This window comes from Tachypleus tridentatus, chromosome 10 (assembly GCF_004210375.1).
Source record: "Tachypleus tridentatus isolate NWPU-2018 chromosome 10, ASM421037v1, whole genome shotgun sequence".
NCBI lineage: Eukaryota > Metazoa > Arthropoda > Merostomata > Xiphosura > Limulidae > Tachypleus > Tachypleus tridentatus.
In genome coordinates this window covers 54,973,722-54,987,522 of record NC_134834.1, presented here as the reverse complement: position 1 = coordinate 54,987,522, position 13,801 = coordinate 54,973,722, and the positions used below count along the sequence as shown (strand labels likewise).

General features: G+C 35.2%; 1 protein-coding gene and 1 long non-coding RNA gene across 16 annotated transcripts in view; one reads left to right on the top strand and one right to left on the bottom strand.

Annotated features, from left to right (window-relative positions):
- The window catches only part of LOC143229312 (C-terminal-binding protein-like), a 50,563-nt gene extending 36,800 nt beyond the window's left edge, over positions 1 to 13,763 (bottom strand). For 7 of the 15 annotated variants that reach the window (XM_076461466.1, XM_076461468.1, XM_076461464.1 and 4 more), the window contains exon 1: positions 13,320 to 13,728. The gene's annotated coding sequence lies outside the window, so the exon portion shown is untranslated. Of the gene's footprint in view, positions 1 to 13,319 lie in introns of all 15 variants that reach the window. The other 8 variants (XM_076461480.1, XM_076461482.1, XM_076461485.1 and 5 more) reach the window with 5 other exon arrangements.
- Positions 868 to 3,573, top strand: LOC143229307 (uncharacterized). Its single transcript, XR_013015785.1, has 4 exons — positions 868 to 1,079; positions 1,762 to 2,087; positions 2,470 to 2,779; positions 3,272 to 3,573. It is a non-coding gene; the product is annotated as an uncharacterized LOC143229307 (long non-coding RNA).
- Positions 13,764 to 13,801: the final 38 nt, after the last annotated feature.

Genomic DNA, 13,801 nt, shown 5'->3' with positions numbered 1-13,801 from the left:
CCACTTGAAGTAAAAATGTATTCTGAAGACGGCTAGTATGGATATTAAAACTTTAATTTAAATAAAGTACAGAACAACATTTCGACCTTCTAAGGTCATCTTAAGGTTTAGTTTGTTTTAAATTTGGCGCAAAGCTACACGAGGGCTATCTGCGCTAGCCATCCCTAATTTAGCAGTGTAAGACCAGAGGGAAGGCAGGTAGTCGTTACCATCCACCGCCAACTCTTGGGCTACTCTTTTACTAACGAATAGTGGGAGTGACCGTTACATTATAATGCTCCCACGGCTGAAAGGGTGAGCATCTTTGGTGCGATGGGGATTCGAATCCGCGACTCTCAGATTACGAGTCAAGTGCCTTAACCACCTGGCCATGTTAAGGTTTACCAAGATAGTTTGAAATTGATCATTGCAGTTAGATTATTAGATAATATACATATATAGGTGTTCCTTTATATCAGTTCCATTTTGGTTCGAGTTCTTGTGTAAATAGGGCTTCTTTGATTACGCGTTTGTTTGTATTTGTTTCCCGACTTAGTATGCTGGTGTTTTTCACGGTTATGTTCTGCTTATATGATTTGCAGTGTTCAAAAATGTGGAAAATATCTGTCTTCTCTGAATCCGATTTCCATTTTCTGTTTGTTTCTTTGATGTACAAGGCGTGGTAGTTGTTGCATCGCATTTTATAAATAACTAGCCGATTACTTGTGGCGCCAGTGCATTAGATCTGTGCGTAACGTCATATCTGTACCATGAAAATGGAAAATAATAAAGTTCTACGTGACGGGAAACAGAGGTGAAACGGGGAAATCGTGATCCCTATTGCAAATGTACATGTATACAAGATAAAAATTTCGCGAAGTTGGGTATTGCCAATTGCATAATAATAAAGTTTTTCCAGTATCATATAAGTAAGAGTTTCATTATAGTATGATGCTGGTGTTAATGTTTGTCAGTGTAGTTTTTACATAGCATGGATTTTAGTTTTTTACATGATTTTTGAATGAATTTAGCGTTTACTGGAATGTTATAAGTTTTTTCTTCAAAAGTTGGTTATTTCTCGCTAATTTCAGGAATACATGGTATGGAACAGTGTAAGATTTTATAGTTTCTAGTTTCTTTGGATTTATTATTGTTTACTTGTTGTTGGTCTAGGTGTGTATGTGTACATTTTTTCAACGGCTTTTGAAGGAAATTTGTTGATGTTGATGAAATGTTCTTTTATTTGGTTGATTTTATCATTAATTTTATCGGTGAGCATAGTTTTGCGACTGTTCATTCGGTTTCTTAATATGTCGAGTTTTTGTTTTGTTTCATGTGCTGAGTCCCAGGGGATGTATAATCCTGTGTGGGTGATTTTTTATGTGGAATTCTGTTTTAAATTGTGTATCGGTTCTTGTGATCTTGAGGTTGAGAAATGTTATTTGGTTAGTTTTATCGTGTTCACGGGTGAACTTAATGTTGGAGTGCATGGAGTTAACGTGGTTGAAAAACTAAGTGTGTATTCTGAGATGTGAATCGAGTATTGTAATGGGTGTAAAGCTGACTTGTTCGCTTGGGATTCAATCTGTGTCATGAAAATGTTGGCAAGAACTGGTGACACTGGATTACACACATTTAAGCCATTCATTTGTGTGTAGCTTTGGTCGTTGAAGATAAAGTTAGTTTTGGTGGAAGTGAATTCTATGAGTTGCTAATTGGGTTGCTAGGATGTGTGTTAATGGGTTAGGGTCTTGGATATAAAGTTCTAAAGTTATTTTACAGGTTTCATTTGTGGGGACTTCTGTGAAGAGGAAGATTACATTAAAACTTGCCATTAAAGTGTTATGGTTTCGTTGATCAAGAATAAATTTAAAGTTGGAAGAGTCTCTGAAAAAGGAGCCGGCTGATGTTACATATTGAGAAAATGTCTACACTATGTATTTACGAAGGATGTAATTGAATTATTCATAGCTCGATATTATGGATCGTAGTGGACAATCGGGTTTGGAGGTGCCGCATAGTTTGTGGTGTGCGTGAGTCTGTTTGCATAAGCAGGAATAAAGAGCAGTTTCAAACCCTCTTTGTAAACCTGAAGGTGACCTAAGAAGGTCTGTACTTTATTTTAATTAATGTTTTAATACCAATACTAGTCATCTTTAGAATACATTATTGCAAAACCCAGTAAAGATAAAATGTTTTCACGAGTGGCATTCATTTTACGAGTCACATGGTTCTTAATTAGCAAAGTAACGTATACAATGCAATAATGCCCAGGGCACATTTATAACTGTTTATATATAAAAAAATTCAAGTTTAACAAGGAATATTGTAATTGTGTAGAAGTGTTAATAAAGGACGATTGCTAACATAGCAACATGAGCTTTTTACTGAAGGTCGTGTATCAATTGTTTATGTCATTTTGACGTAGTTTGAGGTATAACAATTATTCTGAAAAAAAATATCATTGTAACGTCGTCCTCTTATATTTAGTGAAAAGCAATGACGTAGGAGATCCTCTCACTCGATCTGGAATCTATAGGATAGTCACAAAAACAAATGAGACAGCAACAATTCGATAAACTTACTGTTGCTTGGGGATTTTAAAAATATATATACAGTTACACCTAAGCCAGAAACTGCATAGGTCGGAAACCTGTACAAGCCGAAAATATCAAAGTTTTGCAGCATTATCTTAAGATTTCTCTTATAAAAGGACCTCTATATGATGGAACCTGCGTAATGCGGACGGAAAACTATCTTTCACCTACCTCATCTATCAACAAGTAGGATTAGAACCAAAGTAAGGGAAGAAAAGTGTTTTTGATTAAATATTAATTTCTCATTTAATTAATAAATTCTTGTTTAATTAATAATTTGTTTAAACTTTCAAAAGTTAATTTAGTCTTTCTACCTCCATGTACAACATCACTACAGCCACTAGATAATGGAATTATACAGTGTATAAATTGAACTAGAGAAAATTGATACTTCAGCATATTATTGCAAATATGGACGACTGTAAGAGGGCATTTGAGATGACCATGAAAACTTACGTGTTAGATGCAATTGCATTTTTAAGTCATTCAATCAAACGCGTAATAAAGCGTTTTCGAAACTGTGGATTTATGGTGAGGATTGTGGAGAAGTTGTTTTTTTTATGACGATTCTAGTGAAATATAAACAATGATTGAGAAGACCGATACAGATGATTCTGTGAACGCGGAAAGTTTGTGAACGTTGACAAAAATGTTTTAACAGAAACTAATGAAATTGATTTAAAAATCTATAACAGAATCGCAAGATGGTTACAGTACGAGAGATTCAGAAGATGAACAAAATGGAAAAGATAGTGAGGAAATAGAAATTCCTACTTCATCGCAAGTGTTAGGTTATATTAACGCTATCAAATTGTATGTAAAAATGAACTTCATGAAAAGGCCGTAGAATTGGAGTTCTCTTTTAACCGCATGAGAAAGCCCATTAAAAAACCGAAACAGTTGGACACTTTCTCCAAAAAAATTTGTGTGCTTATGTATATTTTGAATGTCCATTTTTGTTCTTATTCTAATAAATGTAGCATAAACAGTATAATAACTTTATTCACAAACGTCTTACTTCGATTCCCCTCGGTGGGCTCAGCAGACAGCCCGTTGTGGCTTTGCTATAATAAAAACACACACAAACACACTCCATTGAGTCAAGCAAGTATAACGTTCTACTCAAAAATTATATATAATTAAGGAAATGCATATTCGCTATATCAAAGCCAGAAATACAGGTTTTACTGTATATACACACTTGTCTTCAAGTTTTACTTCTTTTCCATTAATTTGTGGCCCGGCATGGCTAGGTGGTTTAAGGCGTTCGACTCGCAATCTGAGGGTCGCTGGTTCGAATCCCCGTCGCAAACATGCTCGCCCTGTCAGCCAGGGGGCGTTATAATGTGACAGTCAGTCCCACTGGATGGTTGGTGGTGACTATACCTGCCTTCCCTCTAGTCTTACCCTGCTAAATTAGGGACAGCTAACGCAGATAGCCCTCGTGTAGCTTTGCGCGAAATTAAACAAAACAAAACATTAAGTTGTTTTCATGCCCCTCAAAATGATTACAATAAGAATATCCAAGACTTTTTATTTATTTTCCCAGTAACAATTTCATTTTTTTCCAATAATATTGTAATATATTGCTTTAAAATATTTCTGAATATTGTTAAGCTCGTTATATGTGCGTGCGTGCGTGCGTGCGTGTGTGTGTATATATCATGCGCGTGCATGTATAGATATGCAGTACTTGTAAGTATTGCTAAGTTCATTACGTATATATACGTGTGTGTACGCACATACATACATGCATACACATAGATAGGAAGGAAAAGCCAATTCCTTTAAGAGTTTCTAAAATTATGTGCATAAACATCCGGTGTATTAAAATGAACAGTAATAACTTCTAGAATATGAACCAACACCGGAGGGCGCTATGAGAATCTAATATTTTGAATTTCCAAAACTTCAAACTATATATCAACATAATTATGAAAAATATATATACATTTGCGACAACTATACTGTCATGTACCGAACACTACGTACGTAATGGTGAGTTAAATACATGTGAAAAGATTAGACAAAAATTTCCCTTCGCTGGATGGTACATAACGTTAGAAGTTATTACTATTGGTGATTTTACTGTTGACCGGCTACTTCTGTCGGGATTATATATGTATACATATATTTCTTATGCATGTACACTTCCGAAAAAGAAAACTAACAAGGTGGTTAGTGTACTAGACTCGCAACATAAGAGTCGTAGATTCGAAACCCGTCACACCAAACATGCTCACCCTTACAGCCCACGTAGTTATAACGTCACAATCAATCCAAGTATTCGTTGGTAAAAGATTACCCCAAAAGTAAACGGTGGGTGGTGATGACTACCTTCTACTAACAAATTAAGAACGGCTAGTACGGATAACTTTCGTGTAGCTTTGCGCGAAATTCAAAACAAAGTCAATCGCATTACTAAGCAACAATCTGTGGCATTCCACATTCAAATAGTACCAATCCACTTCTTTTTAAATAAAACGTAATACTTTCAATAAATAAAACTATATTAAAACATACATCTCGGTCATTCGACATAACTGTTTTGTTCTCCTTTACATCGAAGAAAATCCGTAATTTCCCGTCCACATTTTAGGTTTTTCTTGAATACACAAGTGATGAATTTGCCGTTGTTCGTGTTATTTTAATATAAAAAAACACAAACATAAAAAATAAAAATAAAACTGAAGTTGAAATTTCAAACTGTGTAGTTAACTGCTTGGAAACAAAAATAACTTATTTAATTACTGTTACAAACCTACCTCAATTTCTTATATAAGATAATTAGTTGTATAAAATATCTATATATTCTGCTGGTGGCATGTTTTGCTTTTCAATTTAATACTCCGTCTCGCCAAATATGCTCGCCCTTTCAGCCGTGAGGGCGTTATAATGTGACGGTCAATCCTACTATTCGTTGGAAAGAGTACCCCAAGAGTTGGCGGTGGGTGGTGATGACTAGCTGCCTTCCCTCTAGTCTTACACTGCTAAATTAGGGACGGCTAGCACAGATAGCCCTTGAGCAGCTTTGTGCGAAATTTAAAAAAAACAAACAAACAAACAATCAATTTAATATGAAATAACAAAAAGGTAAAATTATAGCAAGTATTTCTCGCAACTTGTGTAATTACTCGGAACGCATAAAAATATATCTGACATTTCAAACTGTGGGAAATAATAGCTAGACAAAAAATAGTTCCACAGTATAATTTTTATGTGATTTAATCATGCAAGTCAACCATACGACTTTTATACACATACCTTACTAACGTATACATAAATTAAGTAATCCATAAGAGAAAAATAAATCATGTAACTTGTTAGTTGCGAAATCTACTTTCATTCGCACAATAAAAAGTTTATCAACCAAATTGTTTGTCCGTACAATATAAGAGCATATATGTGGCTTAAATTATCGTTGTACTACCCTCACCTCCTTCCACCCACCCGCATCAAGGCAAACACACGCTTTGTAGCTGTTGAATTTACTGAACGCACAGTACAAACATCCCTGATTAACGAGTGATATACGTGTACATGAATATTAGTGGCTCAGTAGAGTAGCTCGTTTATCTGTTCACTTGACGACCACATGGAATTAACTATAATGAAGAGAGAGAGAGAGAAAAAAAAAAAAGATAAAATGCGCGCAACTGCCTTGTTTCTCTTCGCTCAGCCTGTTAAATTCTACTTTCGGATAATAAAGAAAAAGCGGTTTTATTTACGACTGAATTTTATCGTCGCACCATTCTTCTTGAAAATAAGTGTTAAACAAAAAATTCATTGCATAAACAATATCTAATCCAAACTGAAAATTTGGGTGAACGTCGGTGAAATGCAGTTATGAAAAAAAAAAAAAAGTCACTAGAAGGCCATCAAAATACGGCGTCAAATAGTTAAATTGAGACACGAAAAATTGACTTCTGAAGTAGAAAAGGATGGATTTCAAAATCAGTTAAAAGTATAATTTGAAACATTAAATCATAATTCTGGATATAGAAAAAATAAATATCTCCGAGGTTTACGTCCATGGGTCTGTCTGTCTTTCTTTTTTTACAGCTCACGCATTTAAAACGCAACTCATATAACGAGCAACGGAAACATAGATAAGAATTTTAACAACTATCAGTTTGTGTGTTGTTATTGTTATTCCTGTTTTGCTTTTTAAGAATATTTTTACATGGTTCTTTCAAGCGTGAAGCTTTTAATATATCTTCCTAAATAACATGCATATCACAATTGTAAAATATATAAGAAATTAATGTTATACCAAAAATAATTTAGGCAACAATTCGCGGTATTGAATTTTTACAAAAAATTGGGGCCAACAATGAACCATTTACTCTTTGCATTAACAGAAATTTCAAATATTTTCTTAACTACTTAACATGTTATCCAAAGATAAAATTGGAAAGAAGAAAGTTCGAGAACAATTGTCATAATTTCAACTAGTTTTTTGTATTACTTCGTTTAGCTGCTGAGCTCCAATTGCGCTCACTCGTGTTTCGGAGTTTAACCGCAAGTTTCACGATCTCTGCTTCACCGGTGTTTCTATTATATTACGACAGGGTAGGAACAGAAGGTTAGGGCGCTAGACTCGCAATATGAGGATCGCGGGTTAGAATTCCCGCCACACAAAACATGCTCGTCCTTTAAGCTGTGGGGGCTTTATAATGTTACGGTCGATCCCATTATTCGTTGTTAAAATAGTAGCCCAAAAGCTAGCGGTGGAAGGTGATAAATAGTCATCTGTCTTTCCTTTACTCTTTCACTGCTAAATTAAGAACGGCTAGCATGTATCTTTGCGCGAAATTTAAATCAAACTATTATATTGCACTATTCTGCTAACCACAACGTAGATATACATTAACATCCACATTTAACGACGTGCAAAGTCGTTTTTGTTGTTGTTGTTGTTTTGCGTGTTGATTGTACGTTTAATAATTGCTAAAAGTTAAAATCGTATTATTAACATGAATCACTGTTTTACCACCCCATAAAGTTATGGAGAGAATATATGTATGCGAGCTGAAATTTCTTTTATTAGTTTAGTTTACGACGTGCTTTGGAGTTTTGTTGCGTGGATAAATTTGAGCTTAATTGAATAATAGCTCGAAAGTTAAATAGAAGAAACTCTTTCACGGCAGTTACGTTTTCTAAAATGAAATATGGTGATCTTAGGTAGTGGAATTTTCAACTTAAAAGGCCTTTTATCCGTGCATGCATTAAATAGTTAAGTGATAGGCTGCTCAGGTAAATCACATTCTTATTCTGAATATTTGATATTAAATCCAAAGCCAAAGATTCAACTTTTTTCTACACTTGAAGTCCAATTATTTTCTGGCATGTAACCATCGCCATTAGGATGACTTTTGTTTCGCTTTGAACAGAATACCGAGATAAACTGTTATTCTTCATAATTCACTCACAACTGAAAGTGCGGAGTGTGTTCAGCAGCATCGAGACTCGAGTCTTGGAATTTGAAATTCACTCCAACATATTAGCCACTACAGCCACGCTCTACTCTTATTTATCTCCATAATGAGTAATGAATAAAATAATAAAATATAACAATATATTATGACGTGCTTGTGGTAGGGACAAAGAGGAATTCAATTTCAAAAAAATAAAAAAGCTTGATAAAAAAATAATCAACAAATTATCATCTCGTTGACGTTTTAATTCTAAATACAGGTATAGGTTACTATCATAGTTTAAGAATTAGGTTGGTCTTAATCTAGTTAGCTTGGTATCCATCCCCTAGTGGCTCAGCGATATGTCTGCGGACTAACAACGCCAGGATCTGGGTTTCGATGTCCGTGGTGGGCAAAACACAGATAGCCTAGTGTGTTGCTTTGTGCTAATTTCAAGCAATAAAAGACCCGGCATGGCCAAGCGTGTTAAAGCGTGCGACTCGTAATCTGAGGACCGCGGGTTCACATCCCCATCGCGCCAAATATGCTCGCCCTTTCAGCCGTGAGGGCGTTATAATGTTACAGTCAATCCCACTATTCGTTGGTAAAAGAGTATTCCAAGAGTTGGCGATGGGTGGTGGTGACTAGCTGCCTTCCCTCTAGTCTTACACTGCTAAATTAAGAACGGCTAGTGCATACAGCCCTTGTGTAGCTTTGTGCGAAATTAAAAAAAACAAACAAACAATCAAGCAATAATCCTTGATATCTTCCAAATGTGGCCATTCCACAAAATGTCTACTCTTTCAGAAGAGAGAATACTAAGCAAGAATTAACGACAATTTGTTTTAAAGACCCAAAATGTATGAAAACGGATAACTTCCATGGCTAACAGAGAAAAAGTACAATCTTGTTTGTTCGTTTTGTTTTTGAATTTCGCACAAAGCTACTCAAGGGCTATCTGTGCTAGCCGTCCCTAATTTAGCAGTGTAAGACTAGATGGAAGGCAGCTGGTCGTCACCACCCACCGCCAACTCTTGGGCTATTCTTTTACCAACGAATAGTGGGATTGACCCTCACGGCTGAAAAGGCGAGCATGTTTGGTGCGATGGGGATGCGAACCCGCGACCCTCGGATTACGAGTCGCACGCCTTAACGCGCTTGGCCATGCCGGGCCCAAGCATAGTGATAAAGACGATTTGTGCGTTTGCTTGCACCCTGACGCCTCCGAGCCTATTGGAGCAATCTCAAACAACAGTTGTATGTAAATAAGATGAACTATGGGAAATATCCCAAGAGGGTCAATATTGAACTTAACCCTGTTTCTATTTTGTAAAGCCTCCTGATTAATTACTCCCAGGCTATTAAGCTAATCTCAAACGATATTTGCAGGTTGATGTTGTAGACAATGTTGAATATTCTAAAAGTGTTCAAGGTCACAGTATGAAACCTGTTGAATTGTTTCTCAAACAACCATATGTTTCTCGTGGTCAATAAAATGTAGGGTGTTTAAGTGTGAGGTCACCTCAAAATCTTAATTTGTTCATAGACAGAAAACAAACTATACATATTGTATATGAAGAAGCTTTGTTATAATTTTAAAATTCTTAGATTGTTTGTATATAAGCAAGGAACACACAACCAACGAACGCCTTGTATTAAATACAAATTACTGTTACACAAATGGGCCATACCAATTAGCAAGGATAAAAATGCGACTAAAGCAAACACAAAATAGGAAATGTGTAACAAACGATAAATTTGACTGTACTTTTTCTTTGTTATGTTCAGTACACTTGCTTGTGTTACTTAGGCAGCTTTTACCACTGATACTTGTGTTCGTGGATATTCACCTGTTATAAAACAAATCACTTTGCACACCACGCAACTGGAACACGACTAGCTGCAACTTACCGTAAACGGAATTATTATTCTTTGTTTACTTAAATATATATTTATATTTAAAATGAAAATGTGTGTATTAATCTTGTTTGCAAGGGTCATAAATTAGATGCATATCGACACTTATTTAACTTATAACTTTAAATTATCATTTAACTCAGTTTCAGGCTATCTGAAACTGTAATACCTAACAGGTTCTAAATGTCATGCCACTGAACACGCTCTACATTTTCGCTATAAACACGTCATAAAAGTGACAATAAATCTTGTTTTTTTTGGTTCAAAGAGTTCGACTGCTGTCCTCCTGGAGAGTTGTTCAAAAGTAAGGCTGTCTATACTGCTACGACGTTTAGCACAAGTATGCAACATAATGTTATGATAGATAATTAGAAAATGGACCCTAGTTTAACAACACTGAATTTTCAAAGACATTATTCTAAACTATTTATACAACAAACTGGTCATGGATTCACGGGTTTTTTCAGTTATAGAATCGTAACAAAATAACACAACAAAATCAGTAAAAAAATGTTGCAGTTGATTCCACTAATTAGCACTGGAGTTTTCTACATAATTTAAATAGAAAATGTGTTTTTTCAACCACTTTAATGGTTAGTTGTTTACAACGAAGATTAATTGTCACCGACAAAAGCGTAAGTTACTCAATATGACGCAACAGGTAGACTCAACTGATTGTGAGCTATAAAAAACAAGTCAGAAATTGAGGGATAATATTACAAATATTTGGGTAACTTACCAACCATTACAGTATAACTTGTTTGATTGTTTTTTTTTAGTTTCGCGAAAAGCTATTTGACGACTACCTATGCGAGCTGTTCCTAATTTTGAAACGCTATACTAGAGTATGGGTCTGGAACCTAAATAACAAGAGCCTTTTTTTTCTCTGAAAAACGCAAGATACTAAGTGACGCAGTGCATGTAACCCCTATTTCAATAACTGACCAGCGAGAGAGTTAAAGAGCCGAAAGTTTCCGACCCCTGGACTAGAGAGAAGGTTGTATACATGTAATAACGGATGGTATGAGTAGCGAAAGCTCTATGTAGAGGAGCGAACAACGTTTCAACTTTCTTCGGTCATCGTTAGGTTCTCGAACGTTGTTCGCTCCTCTACATAGAGCTTTCGCTATCCTTACCAGCCGTTTTTTACATTTATATTTCTCTACAATGGGTTTTCTCGTCATCACGGATTAAAGAGAAGGTTGCTTTTCCACATCGCCAATCACCAATTCATGAACTAATCTAATAGAATTGTGTGATTTTACAACCCTTCTTACAACGCCCCATCAGCCCTAAAATGTAAAGCCCGATTATTTTTTTCTTAGCAGTTACAGGGAGCGAAACACGGAACCCCGGACCATAACCTGTATTAAGTCACAGACATTTAGCTTTCTACAAACACAATAACCTGTTTATGTGATACAAATCTTTCTCCGCATTTCTTTAATATTAAGTCGTTAATCCTTTATATCATATAATAGTAAATCAGCAATGCCAATATTAATTATCTTGAAAACTTTTTAGAGCCAAATAAATTATGTTCGGTGGCGTATATAGGTAGGGATTAGAGGGGGCTGAGCCCCCAGGGCTCATTGATAATTTTATTCTATGTAAAAATTATATGGGATGTAGGGTCCACAAGAAATATTAGCCCCTGGGCCTACACAACCTTAAATCCGCTACTGATTATGCCTATAGGCTGTTCATGTTATTGCACAAATTATTTATGAGTATACATGAATGAAGCTTATCCCTCTTTACGTTAATCACTAAATCGTTAACGCATCACCCCCGACGTACTCTGTTAGCTGTGTAATGGCGGCTTCCAACCACATCCTTTAATAAAATTGCACAATAGTTGCAGTAAAAGTATACTTTGGATTCACGGAAAATTAATTTGAATATATATGACGGTGATTATCAGTGAAAAGGATTTGCTAATGATTAGTTCTTGCGGCGTGTTACTCTTAAAGGGTTTTAATAGGGAAAAATAAAAAATACATCTGTTAATATTGTACATACGCATATAAATATCATATTTCGAAACTGTTTCGGAATCCACTTATGTCTTGCCATTCCTTCTTCCTCCAGATGGCGTACAAATTAATAGGTTACACAAAATGTAGTCTGATATAACAAGTACCACAACAGAAATTGCTTTTTGCAATTTTTGCACAATCGTCAATGTTGTGTGGTAAATACTACACAACAACAAACTCTGAAGAGGCATGTAATTATAATGTGTTTTACAGTTGCGTAATGTTTACTATTAGAAGCCGTTAACACAACAACATTGTACTTGTACACTTATAGAAGCATTACTGCCCAAAACGTTGACGCTGTTACATTTTTTTTTTTTTATTTCTTTTTATTATTAATACTTTCCTGATTTTATAACAGTACAAAATATCTGCGAATTCCGCAGAGTATCATATAAGTTTAAAAAACTACGCGAGTTATAATTAATGATAATAATATAGCAGGTTTTATAATGCTTATTATTAGTTATAACACTATTAAAACAATAACAGACGAAGCCGTTACTTAAGAACAAAACATGGGATTTTTTTCTTTGTTTAATAGTCATCCCCCATTGAAAATCATATCTGTGGGCTTAAAACACTAAAATTCGGGGTTCTATACCTACAGTGGGTGCAGTACACACTGCATACTATGCAACTTTACACCCAAAAGCAAATAAATCGTATTTAAAGTTTAACTTCAGGAGGGACATTTTCAGTGGATGGACATAGGGTTTGGACGAATTAATCACTCACATCTTAACTTGATTTTTAAATAGTATTGAAACGAAAATCTTGAAATGTGACGTATCATCTTGTACAATAAAAAATTATTATAAAGAACATTCGATCAATAACGTATACAAATAGTCACGGTGGAGTAAGCCTAAACAGTGCTTATATTCAAGTGTATTTATGAAACTAACAGTATCGATTTAAAAGAAACATCTTAGATATTTTTATTTACTCTTATTCCGAAAATAATTACTTTATTTCAGTACATATCGCTATGTACTACCAGTGTTATTGTGATAATACACTACAGTTTGTTCTACTAAACATAATAAAACAAATCAATTTTCAAACGCTGTCATTATTAATACGACGTCAAATTATATCCTAATCCTTGGGAATATGTTTTCTAAATCTAACGAGAAAGTTAATATTATAAATTATGAACCAATTTTATTATTGACAAACGTTGGTCCGTCAAGCGCTTTTCGTAAGTACTAGTTCCCACAAATAACATTTTTGCGTAATAAACTTTCATACAATGTTAATACTGCTGTTACTCCTGTTTCTATTAATTTCTTTGTTTGTGAGCGTAGGTAAACTTGTTATTAAACATAGCTTTATTTACAAGACTGTTTGAAATATCACTAACTTACCTTTATTTTACACTTTGTTGTGTTAAAAGTTGAACTTAAAACAAAATAAGCTGTTGAGGTTAGCCTGGTGAATAACTAAAACCTGACAGTACAAACTCGTTAGCCCTGCAACAAAACCACGCAGCGATTAGTTAAGACAGGAGTGTGTGATGGACCTTCGAAGTGGTACGCACACTAGGGTTATCAAACATGGATGAAGACGCCGAGTAAAGGAAACTAAACCCCTTGGTCTTCTTGTCTCCCTTTGCAAGCTAACATTTTTCCTGTCTAACTTGTATATGTATACACACACACACACACATATATATATATATATATATGTATATATGCACGAGCGGTATCTCTCGACTTTGTTCCCTCCTACCCCACGACGCCGTGCCCAGGCTTCAAGGTCATCCAACGTTAGTGGCGGCCACGCGTTACTCTATCATAGACAATGGCGGCAAAAATGGTGTCCATGTGGGAGAAACTTTCTTGGTTAA